At 51.8% G+C, this 20,960-nt stretch overlaps 1 pseudogene; it reads right to left on the bottom strand.

The window, feature by feature from the left end:
• The window catches only part of LOC124017317, a 69,086-nt pseudogene that overhangs the window by 3,721 nt on the left and 44,405 nt on the right, over positions 1–20,960 (bottom strand).

Below are 20,960 nucleotides of genomic sequence, written 5' to 3'. Positions count from 1 at the left end.
GAGAAGAGGTGGAGAGAAGAGGTGGAGAGAAGAGGTGGAGAGAAGAGGTGGAGAGAAGAGGTGGAGAGAAGAGGTGGAGAGAAGAGGTGGAGAGAAGAGGTGGAGAGAAGAGGTGGAGAGAGAAGAGGTGGAGAGGAGAGGTGGAGAGGAGAGGTGGAGAGGAGAGGTGAGAGGAGAGGTGGAGAGGAGAGGTGGAGAGAAGAGGAGAGGGAGAGAAGAGGTGGAGAGAAGAGGTGGAGAGAAGAGGTGGAGAGAGAGAAAAGGAGAGGAGAAAAGGAGAGGAGAAAAGGAGAGGAGAGAAGGAGAGAAGAGGTGGAGAGGAGAATAGACAGGAATAATTAGTTCAATTAAGTCTGAAATCAATTTGGGTAGCATCTGGAACACCATATTCCCCTTGTAGTACCCACAGGCTCCCAGGTCAAGAGGAGTGTACTACCTAGGGAACAGGGTAGCATCTGTCTGCTAAATGACTTAAATGTAAATGTAAATGGAACACCATATTCCCCTTGTAGTACCCACAGGCTCCCAGGTCAAGAGGAGTGTACTACCTAGGGAACAGGGTAGCATCTGGAACACCATATTCCCCTTGTAGTACCCACAGGCTCCCAGGTCAAGAGGAGTGTACTACCTAGGGAACAGGGTAGCATCTGGAACAGCCTCTCCAAGCCAGAGAAATGGGCCTGCCTGGAATCTGATCAATTATTGACACAGCAGTGAATGTTCCATAGTTCAGAAGGAGTGGTGTGGGTCGAGGGGGAACAGAGCCTAATGGAACAACTGAATGACTGTGTAGTCAACGCCACATAATCACAACAATGAACAATGACACAGACAGCCGTTGACAGCGTGAGGGTAATTACATGCTTTATTCATAACGTGATACTCCTCACCCTCCAGATTACTCATAATCACGTCTCTGCTCCTCTCCTCTCTACTTCATCTCCTCCCTTGTCCTCCCGCTCTCCTCCCTCGTTCTCTCCTCCCTGTCTCTCTCTCCTCCCTGTCTCTCTCTCCTCCCTGTCTCTCTCTCCGCCCCTGTCCTCCCTCTCTCCGCCCCTGTCCTCCCTCTCTCCGCCCCCGTCCTCCCTCTCTCCGCCCCCGTCCTCCCTCTCTCCGCCCCCGTCCTCCCTCTCTCCGCCCCCGTCCTCCCTCTCTCCGCCCCCGTCCTCCCTCTCTCCGCCCGTCCTCCCTCTCTCCGCCCGTCCTCCCTCTCTCCTCCCCCTCTCCTCCCTCCCTTGTCCTCCCTCTCTCCGCCCTGCCTTGTCCTCCCCTCTCCGCCCTCCCTTGTCCTCCCTCTCTCCGCCCTCCCTTGTCCTCCCTCTCTCCGCCCTCCCTTGTCCTCCCTCCCTTGTCCTCCCTCTCTCCGCCCTCCCCCTCTCCTGCCCTCCCCCTCTCCTCCCTCGTCCTCCCTCTCTCCGTCCTCCCTCTCTCCGTCCTCCCTCTCTCCGCCCTCCCTTGTCCTCCCCCTCTCCTGCCTCTCTCCTCCCTCCCTTGTCCTCCCTCTCTCTTCCCTTGTCCTCCCGCTCTCCTGCCTTGTCCTCCCGCTCTCCTGCCTTGTCCTCCCGCTCTCCTGCCTTGTCCTCCCGCTCTCCTGCCTTGTCCTCCCTTGTCCTCCCTTGTCCTCCCTTGTCCTCCCTTGTCCTCCCTTGTCCTCCCTCCCTCTCTCCTCCCTCCCTCTCTCCTCCCTCCCTCTCTCCTCCCTCCCTCTCTCCTCCCTCCCTCTCTCCTCCCTCCCTCTCTCCTCCCTCCCTCTCTCCTCCCTTGTCCTCCCTTGTCCTCCCTCTCTCCTCCCTCTCTCCTCCCTCCCTTGTCCTCCCTCCCTTGTCCTCCCTCTCTCCTCCCTCTCTCCAATTCTTCCCTCTCTCCAATTCTTCCCTCTCTCCAATTCTTCCCTCTCTCCAATTCTTCCCTCTCTCCAATTCTTCCCTCTCTCCAATTCTTCCCTCTCTCCAATTCTTCCCTCTCCACACTTTTCTTTGTTTCTCCTCTGTCTGTCCATTTCTCATTCTCTAGGTCCTCTGACGTTCCCTTTCCCTAAAACAGACCATTTCTGTGTTCAGTCTGTGTGTGTGTGTGTGTGCGTGCGTGTGTATAAACAGCCCATTTCTACAGTGAGTTTCAGTCTCTCTCCAGGGGTAACTAAAGCCGTGTTCACACTGCAGGCATTAATGCTCAAATCTGTTTTGGGATACTGGCTGTCCAAACACCATGTTACAAACACCAAAATCAGATGTGTGTGTTCACGCAGCAGTCATTGGCTGACACGCCTACGCTAGTTGTCATAGTAACGGCAGGCGGTGGTGGAGGCTGATTGGTGGTGGTGCTCGTGCTTCCTATCACTCAGAAGTTATGTAACAAGCTACGGTGACAACAACGCTGCCATGTCCGTTTCCTCGCTGAACGTTCAGAAGCGGTGTAAGAACACTTAAAGCCTCAAAGGAAAATACGAGTCCTCTCTGGCCAGCCAGCTAGCCACAGCACTCCGCCAGCTAGCCGCAGCAGTCCGCCAGCCAGCCGCAGTAGTCCACCTAGCTAGCCGCAGCAGTCCGCTAGCCAGCCGCAGCAGTCCGCCAGCCAGCCGCAGCAGTCCGCCAGCCAGCCGCAGCAGTCCACCTAGCTAGCCGCAGCAGTCCGCTAGCCGCAGCAGTCCGCCAGCCAGCCACAGCAGTCCACCTAGCTAGCCACAGCAGTCCACTAGCTAGCCACAGCAGTCCACTAGCTAGCCACAGCAGTCCACCTAGCTAGCCACAGCAGTCCACTAGCTAGCCACAGCAGTCCACCAGCTAGCCACAGGAGTCCACCTAGCTAGCCACAGCAGTCCGCTAGCTAGCCACAGCAGTCCACCTAGCTAGCCACAGCAGTCCACTAGCTAGCCACAGCAGTCCACTAGCTAGCCACAGCAGTCCGCTAGCTAGCCACAGTAGTCCACTAGCTAGCCACAGCAGTCCACTAGCTAGCCGCAGCAGTCCACCTAGCTAGCCGCAGCAGTCCACTAGCTAGCCACAGCAGTCCACCTAGCTAGCCACAGCAGTCCACCTAGCTAGCCGCAGCAGTCCGCTAGCCAGCCGCAGCAGTCCACCTAGCTAGCCACAGCAGTCCACCTAGCTAGCCACAGCAGTCCACCTAGCTAGCCACAGCAGTCCACCTAGCTAGCCACAGCAGTCGACCTAGCTAGCCGCAGCAGTCCACTAGCCAGCCGCAGCAGTCCACTAGACAGCCGCAGCAGTCCACCTAGCTAACCACAGCAGTCCACCTAGCTAGCCACAGCAGTCCGCTAGCTAGCCACAGCAGTCCACTAGCTAGCCACAGCAGTCCACTAGCTAGCCACAGCAGTCCACCTAGCTAGCCACAGCAGTCCACCTAGCTAGCCACAGCAGTCCACCTAGCTAGCCACAGCAGTCCACCTAGCTAGCCACAGCAGTCCACCTAGCTAGCCACAGCAGTCCACCTAGCTAGCCACAGCAGTCCACCTAGCTAGCCACAGCAGTCCACCTAGCTAGCCAAAGCAGTCCACCTAGCCAGCCAAAGCAGTCCACCAAGCCAGCCACAGCAGTCCACCTAGCTTGCCACAGCAGTCCACTAGCTAGCCACAGCAGTCCACTAGCTAGCCACAGCAGTCAGAGAATTAAGGTGGAGAGAGAGGAGAAAGACATGAGACAGAATAGAGGTAGAGAGAGGGGCCGACGGTAGAGTGAGGGGCCGACGGCGGAGAGAGGGGCCGACGGCGGAGAGAGGGGCCGACGGCGGAGAGAGGGGCCGACGGCGGAGAGAGGGGCCGACGGCGGAGAGAGGGGCCGACGGCGGAGAGAGGGGCCGACGGCGGAGAGAGGGGCCGACGGCAGAGAGGGGGCCGACGGCAGAGAGGGGGCCGACGGCGGAGAGAGGGGCCGACGGCGGAGAGGGGGCCGACGGCAGAGAGGGGGCCGACGGTAGAGAGGGGGCCGACGGCAGAGAGAGGGGCCGACGGCGGAGAGAGAGAGGGCCGACGGCAGAGAGGGGCCGACGGCAGAGAGGGGGCCGACGGTAGAGAGGGGGCCGACGGTAGAGAGGGGGCCGACGGTAGAGAGGGGGCCGACGGTAGAGAGGGGGCCGACGGTAGAGAGGGGGCCGACGGTAGAGAGGGGGCCGACGGTAGAGAGGGGGCCGACGGTAGAGAGGGGGCCGACGGTAGAGAGGGGGCCGACGGTAGAGAGGGGCCGACGGTAGAGAGGGGCCGACGGTAGAGAGAGGGGCCGACGGTAGAGAGGGGCCGACGGTAGAGAGAGGGGCCGACGGTAGAGAGAGGGGCCGACGGTAGAGAGGGGCCGACGGTAGAGAGGGGCCGACGGTAGAGGGGTCGACGGTAGAGAGGGGCCGACGGTAGAGAGGGGCCGACGGTAGAGAGGGCCGACGGTAGAGAGGGGCCGACGGTAGAGAGGGGCCGACGGTAGAGAGGCCGACGGTAGAGAGAGGGCCTGCGGTAGAGAGAGGGGCCGACGGTAGAGAGAGGGGCCGACGGTAGAGAGAGGCCGACGGTAGAGAGAGGGCCGACGGTAGAGAAGGGGCCGACGGTAGAGAGAGGGGCCGACGGTAGAGAGGGGGCCGACGGTAGAGAGAGGGGCCGACGGTAGAGAGAGGGCCGACGGTAGAGAGAGGGGCCGACGGCAGAGAGAGGGCCGAGGCAGAGAGAGGGGCCGACGGTAGAGAGAGGGCCGACGGCAGAGAGAGGGGCCGACGGCAGAGAGAGGGCCGACGGCAGAGAGAGGGGCCGACGGCAGAGAGAGGGGCCGACGGCAGAGAGAGAGGGCCGACGGCAGAGAGAGGGCCGACGGCAGAGAGAGGGCCGACGGTAGAGAGAGGGGTCGACGGTAGAGAGAGAGGGGCCGACGGTAGAGAGAGAGGGGCCGACGGTAGAGAGAGAGGGGCCGACGGTAGAGAGAGGGGTCGACGGTAGAGAGAGAGGGGCCGACGGTAGAGAGAGGGGCCGACGGGAGAGAGAGGGGTCGACGGGAGAGCGAGAGGATGACAAAGATGAAGGTCGAGAAAGAGGATGAAGGTCGAGAGGCTGAAGGTCGAGAGGCTGAAGTAGAGGCTTGCCAGTTCTCCAGTATAAATGATGTTTTGTTTTTGCATAAACCCTGAACGAGAGAACAGCCCGTCACCAGTGAAAAGCTGTCAGTGAGCTGTGTGTTTCCTCTTACCCAGGACCTCCTGTGAGGGAGGCAGACATAGGCTGGCCTCTCCTGCAGCAGCAGCAAGAGGATAGCGCCCCCTGTCTGCAGTGAGCGGGCGTTCCTCAAACACTCCACTTCTGCCCTCAGCGCCTCCACTTCCTCCACACGCTGCTGTTTGGCCATGCTCGTAGGGTTCAAACTGAAGTGGAGGACTTTGGTTTTGACCGGATTGTAGTCTCCCTAGAGAGAGAGGAAGAGAGAGATGGGAAGAGAGAGAGAGGTGGGAAGAGAGAGAGAGGGGGGAAGAGAGAGAGAGGGGGGAAGAGAGAGAGAGGGGGAAGAGAGAGAGAGGGGGGAGCCTTAAGAGAGGGAGAGAGAGAGAGGTGGGAAGAGAGAGAGAGAGACATGCTTTAGAAAAACACCAGAACTGAATCTTACCAGGACACTGGCTGGTCATCATTTTACATTCATTTTCATGACAATTCCACATGTTGAATCGGTTCTCTTTCTTCCTGGTATGTCAGCCTTAACCTCCACTGTCTTCCTGGTGTCTCAGCCTTAACCTCCACTGTCTTCCTGGTGTCTCAGCCTTAACCTCCACTGTCTTCCTGGTGTCTCATCCTTAACCTCCACTGTCTTCCTGGTGTCTCAGCCTTAACCTCCACTGTCTTCCTGGTGTCTGAGCCTTAACCTCCACTGTCTTCCTGGTGTCTCAGCCTTAACCTCCACTGTCTTCCTGGTGTCTCAGCCTTAACCTCCACTGTCTTCCTGGTGTCTCAGCCTTAACCTCCACTGTCTTCCTGGTGTCTCAGCCTTAACCTCCACTGTCTTCCTGGTGTCTCAGCCTTAACCTCCACTGTCTTCCTGGTGTCTCAGCCTTAACCTCCACTGTCTTCCTGGTGTCTCAGCCGTAACCTCCACTGTCTTCCTGGTGTCTCAGCCTTAACCTCCACTGTCTTCCTGGTGTCAGCCTTAACCTCCACTGTCTTCCTGGTGTCTCAGCCTTAACCTCCACTGTCTTCCTGGTGTCTCAGCCTTAACCTCCACTGTCTTCCTGGTGTCTCAGCCTTAACCTCCACTGTCTTCCTGGTGTCTCAGCCTTAGCCTTAACCTCCACTGTCTTCCTGGTGTCTCAGTCTTAACCTCCACTGTCTTCCTGGTGTCTCAGCCTTAACCTCCACTGTCTTCCTGGTGTCTGAGCCTTAACCTCCACTTCAAATAGTATTCATGTCCAGTATTGTAGGATAAACTAGGGAAGATTCTCCAAGACACAGACACATAGCAGTCAGACAGAGAGAGACACATAGCAGTCAGACAGAGAGAGACACATAGCAGTCAGACAGAGAGAGACACATAGCAGTCAGACAGAGAGAGACACATAGCAGTCAGACAGAGAGAGACACATAGCAGTCAGACAGAGAGAGACACATAGCAGTCAGACAGAGAGAGACACATAGCAGTCAGACAGAGAGAGACACATAGCAGTCAGACAGAGAGACACATAGCAGTCAGACAGAGAGAGACACATAGCAGTCAGACAGAGAGAGACACATAGCAGTCAGACAGAGAGAGAGACACATAGCAGTCAGACAGAGAGAGACACATAGCAGTCAGACAGAGAGAGACACATAGCAGTCAGACAGAGAGAGACACATAGCAGTCAGACAGAGAGAGAGACACATAGCAGTCAGACAGAGAGAGAGACACATAGCAGTCAGACAGAGAGAGAGACACATAGCAGTCAGACAGAGAGAGAGACACATAGCAATCAGACAGAGAGAGAGACACATAGCAGTCAGACAGAGAGAGAGACACATAGCAGTCAGACAGAGAGAGAGACACATAGCAGTCAGACAGAGACACATAACAGTCAGACACATAGCAGTCAGACAAAGAGACACATAGCAGTCAGACACATAGCAGTCAGACAAAGAGACACATAGCAGTCAGACAGAGAGAGACACATAGCAGTCAGACAGACACATAGCAGTCAGACAGAGAGACACATAGCAGTCAGACAGAGAGAGACACATAGCAGTCAGACACATAGCAGTCAGACAGAGAGAGACACATAGCAGTCAGACACATAGCAGTCAGACAGAGAGAGACACATAGCAGTCAGACAGAGACACACAGCAGTCAGACAGAGAGAGACACATAGCAGTCAGACACATAGCAGTCAGACAGAGAGAGACACATAGCAGTCAGACAGAGAGAGACACATAGCAGTCAGACAGAGAGAGACACATAGCAGTCAGACAGGGAGACACACAGCAGTCAGACAGGGAGACACACAGCAGTCAGACAGGGAGACACACAGCAGTCAGACACATAGCAGTCAGACAGAGAGAGACACATAGCAGTCAGACAGAGAGAGACACATAGCAGTCAGACAGGGAGACACACAGCAGTCAGACAGGGAGACACACAGCAGTCAGACACATAGCAGTCAGACAGAGAGAGACACATAGCAGTCAGACAGAGAGAGACACATAGCAGTCAGACAGAGAGAGACACATAGCAGTCAGACAGAGAGAGACACATAGCAGTCAGACAGGGAGACACACAGCAGTCAGACAGAGAGACACACAGCAGTCAGACAGAGAGACACACAGCAGTCAGTCAGACAGAGACACATAGCAGTCAGACACATAGCAGTCAGACAGAGAGAGACACATAGCAGTCAGACAGAGAGAGACACATAGCAGTCAGACACATAGCAGTCAGACACATAGCAGTCAGACACATAGCAGTCAGACACATAGCAGTCAGACAGAGAGAGACACATAGCAGTCAGACAGAGAGAGACATAGCAGTCAGACAGAGAGACAGCAGTCAGACAGAGAGACATAGCAGTCAGACAGAGAGACACATAGCAGTCAGACAGGGAGACACACAGCAGTCAGACAGGGAGACACATAGCAGTCAGACAGAGAGAGACACATAGCAGTCAGACAGGGAGACACACAGCAGTCAGACAGGGAGACACATAGCAGTCAGACAGAGAGACACACAGCAGTCAGTCAGACAGAGACACATAGCAGTCAGACACATAGCAGTCAGACAGAGAGAGACACATAGCAGTCAGACAGAGAGAGACATAGCAGTCAGACAGAGAGACAGCAGTCAGACAGAGAGACATAGCAGTCAGACAGAGAGACACATAGCAGTCAGACAGGGAGACACACAGCAGTCAGACAGGGAGACACATAGCAGTCAGACAGAGAGAGACACATAGCAGTCAGACAGAGAGAGACACATAGCAGTCAGACAGGGAGACACACAGCAGTCAGACAGAGAGACACACAGCAGTCAGACAGAGAGACACACAGCAGTCAGTCAGACAGAGACACATAGCAGTCAGACACATAGCAGTCAGACAGAGAGAGACACATAGCAGTCAGACAGAGAGACACATAGCAGTCAGACAGAGACACACATAGCAGTCAGACAGAGAGACACATAGCAGTCAGACAGAGAGACACATAGCAGTCAGACAGAGAGACACATAGCAGTCAGACAGAGACACATAGCAGTCAGACAGAGAGAGACACATAGCAGTCAGACAGAGAGACACAACTTCTGTATGTGTAATGTTTACTGTTCATTTTTGTTGTTTTTCACTTTATATATTGACTTTGTATGTTGTCTACCTCACTTGCTTTGGCAATGTTAACACATGTTTCCCATGCCAATAAAGCCCTTGAATTGAATTGAGAGAGATAGAGAGAGAGAGAGAGAGAGAGAGAGAGAGAGAGAGAGAGAGAGAGAGAGAGAGAGAGAGAGAGAGAGAGAGAGAGAGAGAGAGAGAGAGAGGAGAGAGAGAGAGAGGAAGAGAGAGAGAGAGGAAGAGAGAAAAGAGAGAGAGAGAGGAAGAGAGAGAGAGAGAGAGAGAAGAGAGGAGAGAGAGAGCGAGAGAGGAAGAGAGAGAGAGAGAGAGGAAGAGAGAGAGAGAGAGAGCGAGAGAGGAAGAGAGAGAGAGACAGAGACATAGCAGTCAGACAGAGAGAGAGAGAGAGAGAGAGAGAGAGAGAGAGAGAGAGAGAGACAGACAGACAGAGGAAGAGAGAGAGAGAGAGAGAGAGAGAGAGAAGAGAGAAGAGAGAGAGAGAGCGAGAGGAAGAGAGAGAGAGACAGAGACATAGCAGTCAGACAGAGAGAGAGAGAGAGAGAGAGAGAGAGCGAGAGAGAGCGAGAGAGAGAGAGAGAGAGAGAGAGAGAGAGAGAGAGAGAGAGAGAGAGAGAGAGAGAGAGAGAGAGAGAGAGAGAGAGAGACATAGCAGACAGATCTCTCTGGTTCTACAATACATGGGAGTCATTGCTTCATGGTTAATACGGTTCTGCTTTTAATCCACTTTCACAGATCTCAATGCTTAAAGTGTGGTCTCAAAATACTCCCTCTCCCCCTCCTCTCTCCCTCTCCTCTCTCTCCTCCCTCAGCTCCCTGTCCTCTCCCCCTCTCTCCCCTCCTCTCTCCCCTCCCTCAGCTCCCTGTCCTCCTCCCCCTCCTCTCTCCCTCTCCTCTCTCAGCTCCCCTCTCCCCTCTCTCCCCTCCCTCTCCCTCTCCCTCTCTCTCCTCCCTCAGCTCCCTGTCCTCTCCCTCCTCTCTCCCCCTCCCTCTCCCTCTCCTCTCTCCCCTCCCTCAGCTCCCTGTCCTCTCTCCCCCTCTCTCAGCTCCCTGTCCTCTCCCCCTCTCTCCCCTCCCTCAGCTCCCTGTCCTCTCCCCTCCTCTCTCCCTCTCTCTCCCCCTCCTCTCTCCCCTCCCTCAGCTCCCTGTCCTCTCTCCCTCTCCTCTCCTCTCTCTCTCCCCTCCCTAAGCTCCCTGTCCTCTCTCCCCCTCCTCTCTCCCCCTCCTCTCTCCCCTCCCTCAGCTCCCTGTCCTCTCTCCCCCTCCTCTCTCCCCCTCCTCCCTGTCCTCTCTCTCCCTCTCCTTTCTCCCCTCCCTCAGCTCCCTGTCCTCTCTCCCCCTCCTCAGCTCCCTGTCCTCTCTCCCTCTCCTCTCTCCCTACCTCAGCTCCCCCTCCTCTCTCCCCTCCCTCAGCTCCCCCTCCTCTCCCCCTGTCCTCTCTCCCCTCCCTCAGCTCCCTGTCCTCTTTCCCCCTCCTCTCTCCCTCAGCTCCCTGTCCTCTCTCCCTCTCCCTCCCTCAGCTCCCTGTCCTCTCTCCCCATCCTCTCTCCCCTCCCTCAGCTCCGTCCTCTCTCCCCCTCCTCTCTCCCTCTCCTCCCTCCCCCTCCTCTCTCCCTCTCCTCTCTCCCCTCACTCAGCTCCCTCTCCTCTCTCCCTCTCCTCTCCCTCAGCTCCCTGTCCTCCTCCCCCTCTCTCCCTCTCCCCTCCCTCAGCTCCCTGTCCTCCTCCCCCTCCTCTCTCCCCTCCCTCAGCTCCCTGTCCTCTCTCCCTCTCCTCTCTCCCCTCCCTCAGCTCCCTGTCCTCCTCCCCCTCCTCTCTCCCCTCCCTCAGCTCCCTGTCCTCCTCCCTCTCCTCTCTCCCCTCCCTCAGCCCCTCTCTCCTCCTCTCTCCCCCTCTCTCCCGCTCCTCTCTCCCTCTCCTCTCTCTCCTCCCTCAGCTCCCGCTCCTCTCTCCCGCTCCTCTCTCCCCTCCCTCCCTCTCCTCCCTCAGCTCACTCTCCTCCTCCCTCTCCTCTCCCCCTCCCTCAGCTCCCTGTCCTCTCTCCCTGTCCTCTCTCCCTCTCCTCTCTCCCCTCCCTCAGCTCCCTCTCCTCAGCTCCCTCTCCTCTCTCTCCTCCCTCAGCTCCCTGTCCTCTCTCCCTCTCCTCTCTCTCCTCCCTCAGCTCCCTCTCCTCTCTCTCCTCCCTCAGCTCCCTGTCCTCTCTCCCTCTCCTCTCTCTCCTCCCTCAGCTCCCTGTCCTCTCTCCCTCTCCTCTCTCCCCTCCCTCAGCTCCCTGTCCTCTCTCCCTCTCCTCTCTCAGCTCCCTCTCCTCTCCTCTCTCTCCTCCCTCAGCTCCCTGTCCTCTCTCCCTCTCCTCTCTCCCCTCCCTCAGCTCCCTGTCCTCTCTCCCTCTCCTCTCTCCCCTCCCTCAGCTCCCTGTCCTCTCTCCCGCTTCTCTCTCCCTCTCCTCTCTCCCCCTCTCCTCTCTCCCCCTCTCCTCTCTCCCCTCCCTCAGCTCCCTGTCCTCCTCCCTCTCCTCCTCATGTTTACAGAGTAAATGAGTCCATCTCATCTTAAAAAGATCCAACGCAGCATTTTCTATCTCAATAATGAAATGAATTCTGGGTAACAGTTAAGAACCTTACTGTGATTATTTTCAATTAAAACTCTCATACAGAAACATAAATGTCTTCTCAGTCAAAGACCGTATCTTTGACGACTCCGAGTCTTCAATACCAACACACACTAATGCCTCCATCTCTCTGACACACACTAATGCCTCCATCTCTCTCTCTGACACACACTAATGCCTCCATCTCTCTCTCTGACACACACTAATGCCTCCATCTCTCTGACACACACTAATGCCTCCATCTCTCTCTCTGACACACACTAATACCTCCATCTCTCTCTGACACACACTAATGCCTCCATCTCTCTCTGACACACACTAATGCCTCCATCTCTCTCTCTGACACACACTAATGCCTCCATCTCTCTCTCTGACACACACTAATGCCTCCATCTCTCTCTCTGACACACACGAATGCCTCCATCTCTCTCTCTGACACACACTAATGCCTCCATCTCTCTCTCTGACACACACTAATGCCTCCATCTCTCTGACACACACTAATGCCTCCATCTCTCTGACACACACTAATGCCTCCATCTCTCTGACACACACTAATGCCTCCATCTCTCTGACACACACTAATGCCTCCATCTCTCTCTGACACACACTAATGCCTCCATCTCTCTCTGACACACACTAATGCCTCCATCTCTCTCTCTGACACACACTAATGCCTCCATCTCTCTGACACACACTAATGCCTCCATCTCTCTGACACACACTAATGCCTCCATCTCTCTCTCTGACACACACTAATGCCTCCATCTCTCTCTCTGACACACACTAATGCCTCCATCTCTCTCTCTGACACACACTAATGCCTCCATCTCTCTCTCTCTGACACACACTAATGCCTCCATCTCTCTCTCTGACACACACTAATGCCTCCATCTCTCTCTCTCTGACACACACTAATGCCTCCATCTCTCTCTCTCTGACACACACTAATGCCTCCATCTCTCTCTCTCTGACACACACTAATGACTAATGCCTCCATCTCTCTCTCTCTGACACACACTAATGCCTCCATCTCTCTCTGATACACACTAATGCCTCCATCTCTCTCTGACACACACTAATGCCTCCATCTCTCTCTCTCTGACACACACTAATGCCTCCATCTCTCTCTGACACACACTAATGCCTCCATCTCGCTCTCTGACACACACTAATGCCTCCATCTCTCTCTCTCTGACACACACTAATGCCTCCATCTCTCTCTGACACACACTAATGCCTCCATCTCTCTCTCTGACACACACTAATGCCTCCATCTCTCTCTGACACACACTAATGCCTCCATCTCTCTCTCTCTGACACACACTAATGCCTCCATCTCTCTGACACACACTAATGCCTCCATCTCTCTCTCTGACACACACTAATGCCTCCATCTCTCTCTGACACACACTAATGCCTCCATCTCTCTCTGACACACACTAATGCCTCCATCTCTCTGACACACACTAATGCCTCCATCTCTCTCTGACACACACTAATGCCTCCATCTCTCTCTCTGACACACACTAATGCCTCCATCTCTCTCTGACACACACTAATGCCTCCATCTCTCTCTCTGACACACACTAATGCCTCCATCTCTCTCTCTGACACACACTAATGCCTCCATCTCTCTCTGACACACACTAATGCCTCCATCTCTCTCTGACACACACTAATGCCTCCATCTCTCTCTCTCTAACACACACTAATGCCTCCATCTCTCTCTCTCTAACACACACTAATGCCTCCATCTCTCTCTCTCTAACACACACTAATGCCTCCATCTCTCTCTGACACACACTAATGCCTCCATCTCTCTCTGACACACACTAATGCCTCCATCTCTCTCTGACACACACTAATGCCTCCATCTCTCTCTGACACACACTAATGCCTCCATCTCTCTCTGACACACACTAATGCCTCCATCTCTCTCTGACACACACTAATGCCTCCATCTCTCTCTGACACACACTAATGCCTCCATCTCTCTCTCTGACACACACTAATGCCTCCATCTCTCTCTGACACACACTAATGCCTCCATCTCTCTCTGACACACACTAATGCCTCCATCTCTCTCTCTGACACACACTAATGCCTCCATCTCTCTCTCTGACACACACTAATGCCTCCATCTCTCTCTGACACACACTAATGCCTCCATCTCTCTGACACACACTAATGCCTCCATCTCTCTGACACACACTAATGCCTCCATCTCTCTCTGACACACACTAATGCCTCCATCTCTCCCTGACACACACTAATGCCTCCATCTCTCTGACACACACTAATGACTCCATCTCTCTCTGACACACACTAATGCCTCCATCTCTCTCTCTGACACACACTAATGCCTCCATCTCTCTCTGATACACACTAATGCCTCCATCTCTCTGACACACACTAATGCCTCCATCTCTCTCTCTCTGACACACACTAATGCCTCCATCTCTCTCTCTGACACACACTAATGCCTCCATCTCTCTCTGACACACACTAATGCCTCCATCTCTCTGACACACACTAATGCCTCCATCTCTCTCTGACACACACTAATGCCTCCATCTCTCTCTCTGACACACACTAATGCCTCCATCTCTCTCTGACACACACTAATGCCTCCATCTCTCTCTCTGATACACACTAATGCCTCCATCTCTCTCTGACACACACTAATGCCTCCATCTCTCTCTGACACACACTAATGCCTCCATCTCTCTCTGACACACACTAATGCCTCCATCTCTCTCTCTGATACACACTAATGCCCTCATCTCTCTCTGACACACACTAATGCCTCCATCTCTCTCTCTGATACACACTAATGCCCTCATCTCTCTCTGACACACACTAATGCCTCCATCTCTCTCTGACACACACTAATGCCTCCATCTCTCTGACACACACTAATGCCTCCATCTCTCTCTCTGATACACACTAATGCCTCCATCTCTCTCTCTCTGATACACACTAATGCCCTCATCTCTCTCTGACACACACTAATGCCTCCATCTCTCTGACACACACTAATGCCTCCATCTCTCTCTGACACACACTAATGCCTCCATCTCTCTCTGACACACACTAATGCCTCCATCTCTCTCTGACACACACTAATGCCTCCATCTCTCTCTGACACACACTAATGCCTCCATCTCTCTCTGATACACACTAATGCCTCCATCTCTCTGACACACACTAATGCCTCCATCTCTCTCTCTCTGACACACACTAATGCCTCCATCTCTCTCTCTGACACACACTAATGCCTCCATCTCTCTCTCTGACACACACTAATGCCTCCATCTCTCTCTCTGACACACACTAATGCCTCCATCTCTCTGACACACACTAATGCCTCCATCTCTCTCTGACACACACTAATGCCTCCATCTCTCTCTGACACACACTAATGCCTCCATCTCTCTCTGACACACACTAATGCCTCCATCTCTCTCTGACACACACTAATGCCTCCATCTCTCTCTCTGACACACACTAATGCCTCCATCTCTCTCTCTGACACACACTAATGCCTCCATCTCTCTCTCTGACACACACTAATGCCTCCATCTCTCTCTGACACACACTAATGCCTCCATCTCTCTCTCTGACACACACTAATGCCTCCATCTCTCTCTCTGACACACACTAATGCCTCCATCTCTCTCTGACACACACTAATGCCTCCATCTCTCTCTCTGATTAGTGGCTAAAAACCATTTGATTTGTCCTGCAGCGATGCCCAATACAGGAGAGGGGAATGAGGGTCGGAGGAAAGGACAGATGGAACCAGGCAGAACATCGAAGGACAAAGACAAGAAGAAGAACGCGACAAAGAGAAGTAGTCAATTGATGCTCATGTATTTTTGTAAGTAGGAACCACTCAACCACACTGACCAGGGCTGGAAGAGGACTGTCTGTGGAACCACTGACCAGGGCTGGAAGGGGACTGTCTGTGGAACCACTGACCAGGGCTGGAAGAGGACTGTCTGTGGAACCACTGACCAGGGCTGGAAGAGGACTGTCTGTGGAACCACTGACCAGGGCTGGAAGGGGACTGTCTGTGGAACCACACTGACCAGGGCTGGAAGAGGACTGTCTGTGGAACCACACTGACCAGGGCTGGAAGAGGACTGTCTGTGGAACCACTGACCAGGGCTGGAAGAGGACAGTCTGTGGAACCACACTGACCAGGGTTGGAAGAGGACTGTCTGTGGAACCACTGACCAGGGCTGGAAGAGGACTGTCTGTGGAACCACACTGACCAGGGCTGGAAGAGGACTGTCTGTGGAACCACACTGACCAGGGCTGGAAGAGGACTGTCTGTGGAACCACTCAACCACACTGACCAGCGCTGGAAGAGGACTGTCTGTGGAACCACACTGACCAGGGCTGGAAGAGGACTGTCTGTGGAACCACTGACCAGGGCTGGAAGGGGACTGTCTGTGGAACCACTGACCAGGGCTGGGAGAGGACTGTCTGTGGAACCACACTGACCAGGGCTGGAAGAGGACTGTCTGTGGAACCACACTGACCAGGGCTGGGAGAGGACTGTCTGTGGAACCACTGACCAGGGCTAGAAGAGGACTGTCTGGAACCACTCAACCACCCTGACCAGGGCTAGAAGAGGACTGTCTGTGGAACCACTGACCAGGGCTGGAAGAGGACTGTCTGGAACCACTCAACCACCCTGACCAGGGCTAGAAGAGGACTGTCTGTGGAACCACTGACCAGGGCTGGAAGAGGACTGTCTGGAACCACTCAACCACACTGACCAGGGCTGGAAGAGGACTGTCTGTGGAACCACACTGACCAGGGCTGGAAGAGGACTGTCTGTGGAACCACTCAACCACACTGACCAGGGCTGGAAGAGGACTGTCTGTGGAACCACACTGACCAGGGCTGGAAGAGGACTGTCTGTGGAACCACACTGACCAGGGCTGGAAGAGGACTGAAACCGATGCCAGGACTATTTATATTGAGGAGACGGAACACTGATATATATTTCTCAAGCCAGGATTCTAGAAGGTTCCGGAAGGCAGGACCGGTGTTCCGGGTCCAGTCAAGCACACGACTCTACTTCCCCTCTAGTTTCTAAACTTACTATGTAACTTACCATTCATTAACATGGACAGACAGAAAGGGGGAGAAGAGAGGAGAGAGGGATCGCTAAGAGGGTGAATCATCTATAATATCACAACACACTGTTCCTGTTTAGTCACTCCTATTCTAGGGAGGTCTGGTCTACAATATAAAACACTGTTCCTGTTTAGTCACTCCTATTCTAGGGAGGTCTGGTCTACAATATAAAACACTGTTCCTGTTTAGTCACTCCTATTCTAGGGAGGTCTTTTCTGGTCTACAATATAACACACTGTTCCTGTTTAGTCACTCCTATTCTAGGGAGGTCTGGTCTACAATATAAAACACTGTTCCTGTTTAGTCACTCCTATTCTAGGGAGGTCTGGTCTGGTCTACAATATAAAACACTGTTCCTGTTTAGTCACTCCTATTCTAGGGAGGTCTGGTCTACAATATAAAACACTGTTCCTGTTTAGTCACTCCTATTCTAGGGAGGTCTGGTCTGGTCTACAATATAACACACTGTTCCTGTTTAGTCACTCCTATTCTAGGGAGGTCTGGTCTACAATATAAAACACTGTTCCTGTTTAGTCACTCCTATTCTAGGGAGGTCTGGTCTACAATATAACACACTGTTCCTGTTTAGTCACTCCTATTCTAGGGAGGTCTGGTCTACAATATAAAACACTGTTCCTGTTTAGTCACTCCTATTCTAGGGAGGTCTTTTCTGGTCTACAATATAACACACTGTTCCTGTTTAGTCACTCCTATTCTAGGGAGGTCTGGTCTACAATATAAAACACTGTTCCTGTTTAGTCACTCCTATTCTAGGGAGGTCTGGTCTGGTCTACAATATAAAACACTGTTCCTGTTTAGTCACTCCTATTCTAGGGAGGTCTGGTCTACAATATAAAACACTGTTCCTGTTTAGTCACTCCTATTCTAGGGAGGTCTGGTCTGGTCTACAATATAACACACTGTTCCTGTTTAGTCACTCCTATTCTAGGGAGGTCTGGTCTGGTCTACAATATAACACACTGTTCCTGTTTAGTCACTCCTATTCTAGGGAGGTCTGGTCTACAATATAAAACACTGTTCCTGTTTAGTCACTCCTATTCTAGGGAGGTCTGGTCTGGTCTACAATATAACACACTGTTCCTGTTTAGTCACTCCTATTCTAGGGAGGTCTGGTCTACAATATAAAACACTGTTCCTGTTTAGTCACTCCTATTCTAGGGAGGTCTGGTCTGGTCTACAATATAAAACACTGTTCCTGTTCAGTCACTCCTATTCTAGGGAGGTCTGGTCTGGTCTACATTATAACACACTGTTCCTGTTTAGTCACTCCTATTCTAGGGAGGTCTGGTCTGGTCTACAATATAACACACTGTTCCTGTTTAGTCACTCCTATTCTAGGGAGGTCTGGTCTGGTCTACAATATAACACACTGTTCCTGTTTAGTCACTCCTATTCTAGGAAGGTCTGGTCTGGTCTACAATATAAAACACTGTTCCTGTTTAGTCACTCCTATTCTAGGGAGGTCTGGTCTCGTCTACAATATAAAACACTGTTCCTGTTTAGTCACTCCTATTCTAGGGAGTTCTGGTCTACAATATAACACACTGTTCCTGTTTAGTCACTCCTATGCTAGGGAGGTCTGGTCTGGTCTACAATATAAAACACTGTTCCTGTTTAGTCACTCCTATTCTAGGGAGGTCTGGTCTGGTCTACAATATAAAACACTGTTCCTGTTTAGTCACTCTATTCTAGGGAGGTCTGGTCTACAATATAAAACACTGTTCCTGTTTTGTCACTCCTATTCTAAGGGGTCTGGTCTACAATATAAAACACTGTTCCTGTTTAGTCACTCCTATTCTAGGGAGGTCTGGTCTGGTCTACAATATAAAACACTGTTCCTGTTTAGTCACTCCTATTCTAGGGAGGTCTGGTCTACAATATAAAACACTGTTCCTGTTTAGTCACTCCTATTCTAGGGAGGTCTGGTCTGGTCTACAATATAACACACTGTTCCTGTTTAGTCACTCCTATTCTAGGGAGGTCTGGTCTACAATATAAAACACTGTTCCTGTTTAGTCACTCCTATTCTAGGGAGGTCTGGTCTGGTCTACAATATAACACACTGTTCCTGTTTAGTCACTCCTATTCTAGGGAGGTCTGGTCTACAATATAAAACACTGTTCCTGTTTAGTCACTCCTATTCTAGGGAGGTCTGGTCTGGTCTACAATATAACACACTGTTCCTGTTTAGTCACTCCTATTCTAGGGAGGTCTGGTCTACAATATAAAACACTGTTCCTGTTTAGTCACTCCTATTCTAGGGAGGTCTGGTCTGGTCTACAATATAACACACTGTTCCTGTTTAGTCACTCCTATTCTAGGGAGGTCTGGTCTGGTCTACAATATAACACACTGTTCCTGTTTAGTCACTCCTATTCTAGGGAGGTCTGGTCTACAATATAAAACACTGTTCCTGTTTAGTCACTCCTATTCTAGGGAGGTCTGGTCTACAATATAAAACACTGTTCCTGTTTAGTCACTCCTATTCTAGGGAGGTCTGGTCTGGTCTACATTATAACACACTGTTCCTGTTTAGTCACTCCTATTCTAGGGAGGTCTGGTCTACAATATAAAACACTGTTCCTGTTTAGTCACTCCTATTCTAGGGAGGTCTGGTCTGGTCTACAATATAACACACTGTTCCTGTTTAGTCACTCCTATTCTAGGGAGGTCTGGTCTACAATATAAAACACTGTTCCTGTTTAGTCACTCCTATTCTAGGGAGGTCTGGTCTGGTCTACAATATAACACACTGTTCCTGTTTAGTCACTCCTATTCTAGGGAGGTCTGGTCTGGTCTACAATATAACACACTGTTCCTGTTTAGTCACTCCTATTCTAGGGAGGTCTGGTCTACAATATAAAACACTGTTCCTGTTTAGTCACTCCTATTCTAGGGAGGTCTGGTCTACAATATAAAACACTGTTCCTGTTTAGTCACTCCTATTCTAGGGAGGTCTGGTCTGGTCTACAATATAAAACACTGTTCCTGTTTAGTCACTCCTATTCTAGGGAGGTCTGGTCTACAATATAAAACACTGTTCCTGTTTTGTCACTCCTATTCTAAGGGGTCTGGTCTACAATATAAAACACTGTTCCTGTTTAGTCACTCCTATTCTAGGGAGGTCTGGTCTGGTCTACAATATAAAACACTGTTCCTGTTTAGTCACTCCTATTCTAGGGAGGTCTGGTCTACAATATAAAACACTGTTCCTGTTTTGTCACTCCTATTCTAAGGGGGTCTGGTCTACAATATAAAACACTGTTCCTGTTTAGTCACTCCTATTCTAGGGAGGTCTGGTCTGGTCTACAATATAAAACACTGTTCCTGTTTAGTCACTCCTATTCTAGGGAGGTCTGGTCTGGTCTACAATATAACACACTGTTCCTGTTTAGTCACTCCTATTCTAGGGAGGTCTGGTCTACAATATAAAACACTGTTCCTGTTTAGTCACTCCTATTCTAGGGAGGTCTGGTCTGGTCTACAATATAACACACTGTTCCTGTTTAGTCACTCCTATTCTAGGGAGGTCTGGTCTACAATATAAAACACTGTTCCTGTTTAGTCACTCCTATTCTAGGGAGGTCTGGTCTGGTCTACAATATAACACACTGTTCCTGTTTAGTCACTCCTATTCTAGGGAGGTCTGGTCTACAATATAAAACACTGTTCCTGTTTAGTCACTCCTATTCTAGGGAGGTCTGGTCTGGTCTACAATATAACACACTGTTCCTGTTTAGTCACTCCTATTCTAGGGAGGTCTGGTCTGGTCTACAATATAACACACTGTTCCTGTTTAGTCACTCCTATTCTAGGGAGGTCTGGTCTACAATATAAAACACTGTTCCTGTTTAGTCACTCCTATTCTAGGGAGGTCTGGTCTACAATATAAAACACTGTTCCTGTTTAGTCACTCCTATTCTAGGGAGGTCTGGTCTGGTCTACATTATAACACACTGTTCCTGTTTAGTCACTCCTATTCTAGGGAGGTCTGGTCTACAATATAAAACACTGTTCCTGTTTAGTCACTCCTATTCTAGGGAGGTCTGGTCTGGTCTACAATATAACACACTGTTCCTGTTTAGTCACTCCTATTCTAGGGAGGTCTGGTCTACAATATAAAACACTGTTCCTGTTTAGTCACTCCTATTCTAGGGAGGTCTGGTCTGGTCTACAATATAACACACTGTTCCTGTTTAGTCACTCCTATTCTAGGGAGGTCTGGTCTGGTCTACAATATAACACACTGTTCCTGTTTAGTCACTCCTATTCTAGGGAGGTCTGGTCTACAATATAAAACACTGTTCCTGTTTAGTCACTCCTATTCTAGGGAGGTCTGGTCTACAATATAAAACACTGTTCCTGTTTAGTCACTCCTATTCTAGGGAGGTCT

The sequence above is a fragment of the Oncorhynchus gorbuscha genome, unplaced genomic scaffold (assembly GCF_021184085.1).
Source record: "Oncorhynchus gorbuscha isolate QuinsamMale2020 ecotype Even-year unplaced genomic scaffold, OgorEven_v1.0 Un_scaffold_1775, whole genome shotgun sequence".
Lineage (NCBI taxonomy): Eukaryota > Metazoa > Chordata > Actinopteri > Salmoniformes > Salmonidae > Oncorhynchus > Oncorhynchus gorbuscha.
The sequence above is the reverse complement of the archived record's forward strand: the minus strand, read 5'-3'. Positions and strand labels throughout refer to the sequence as shown.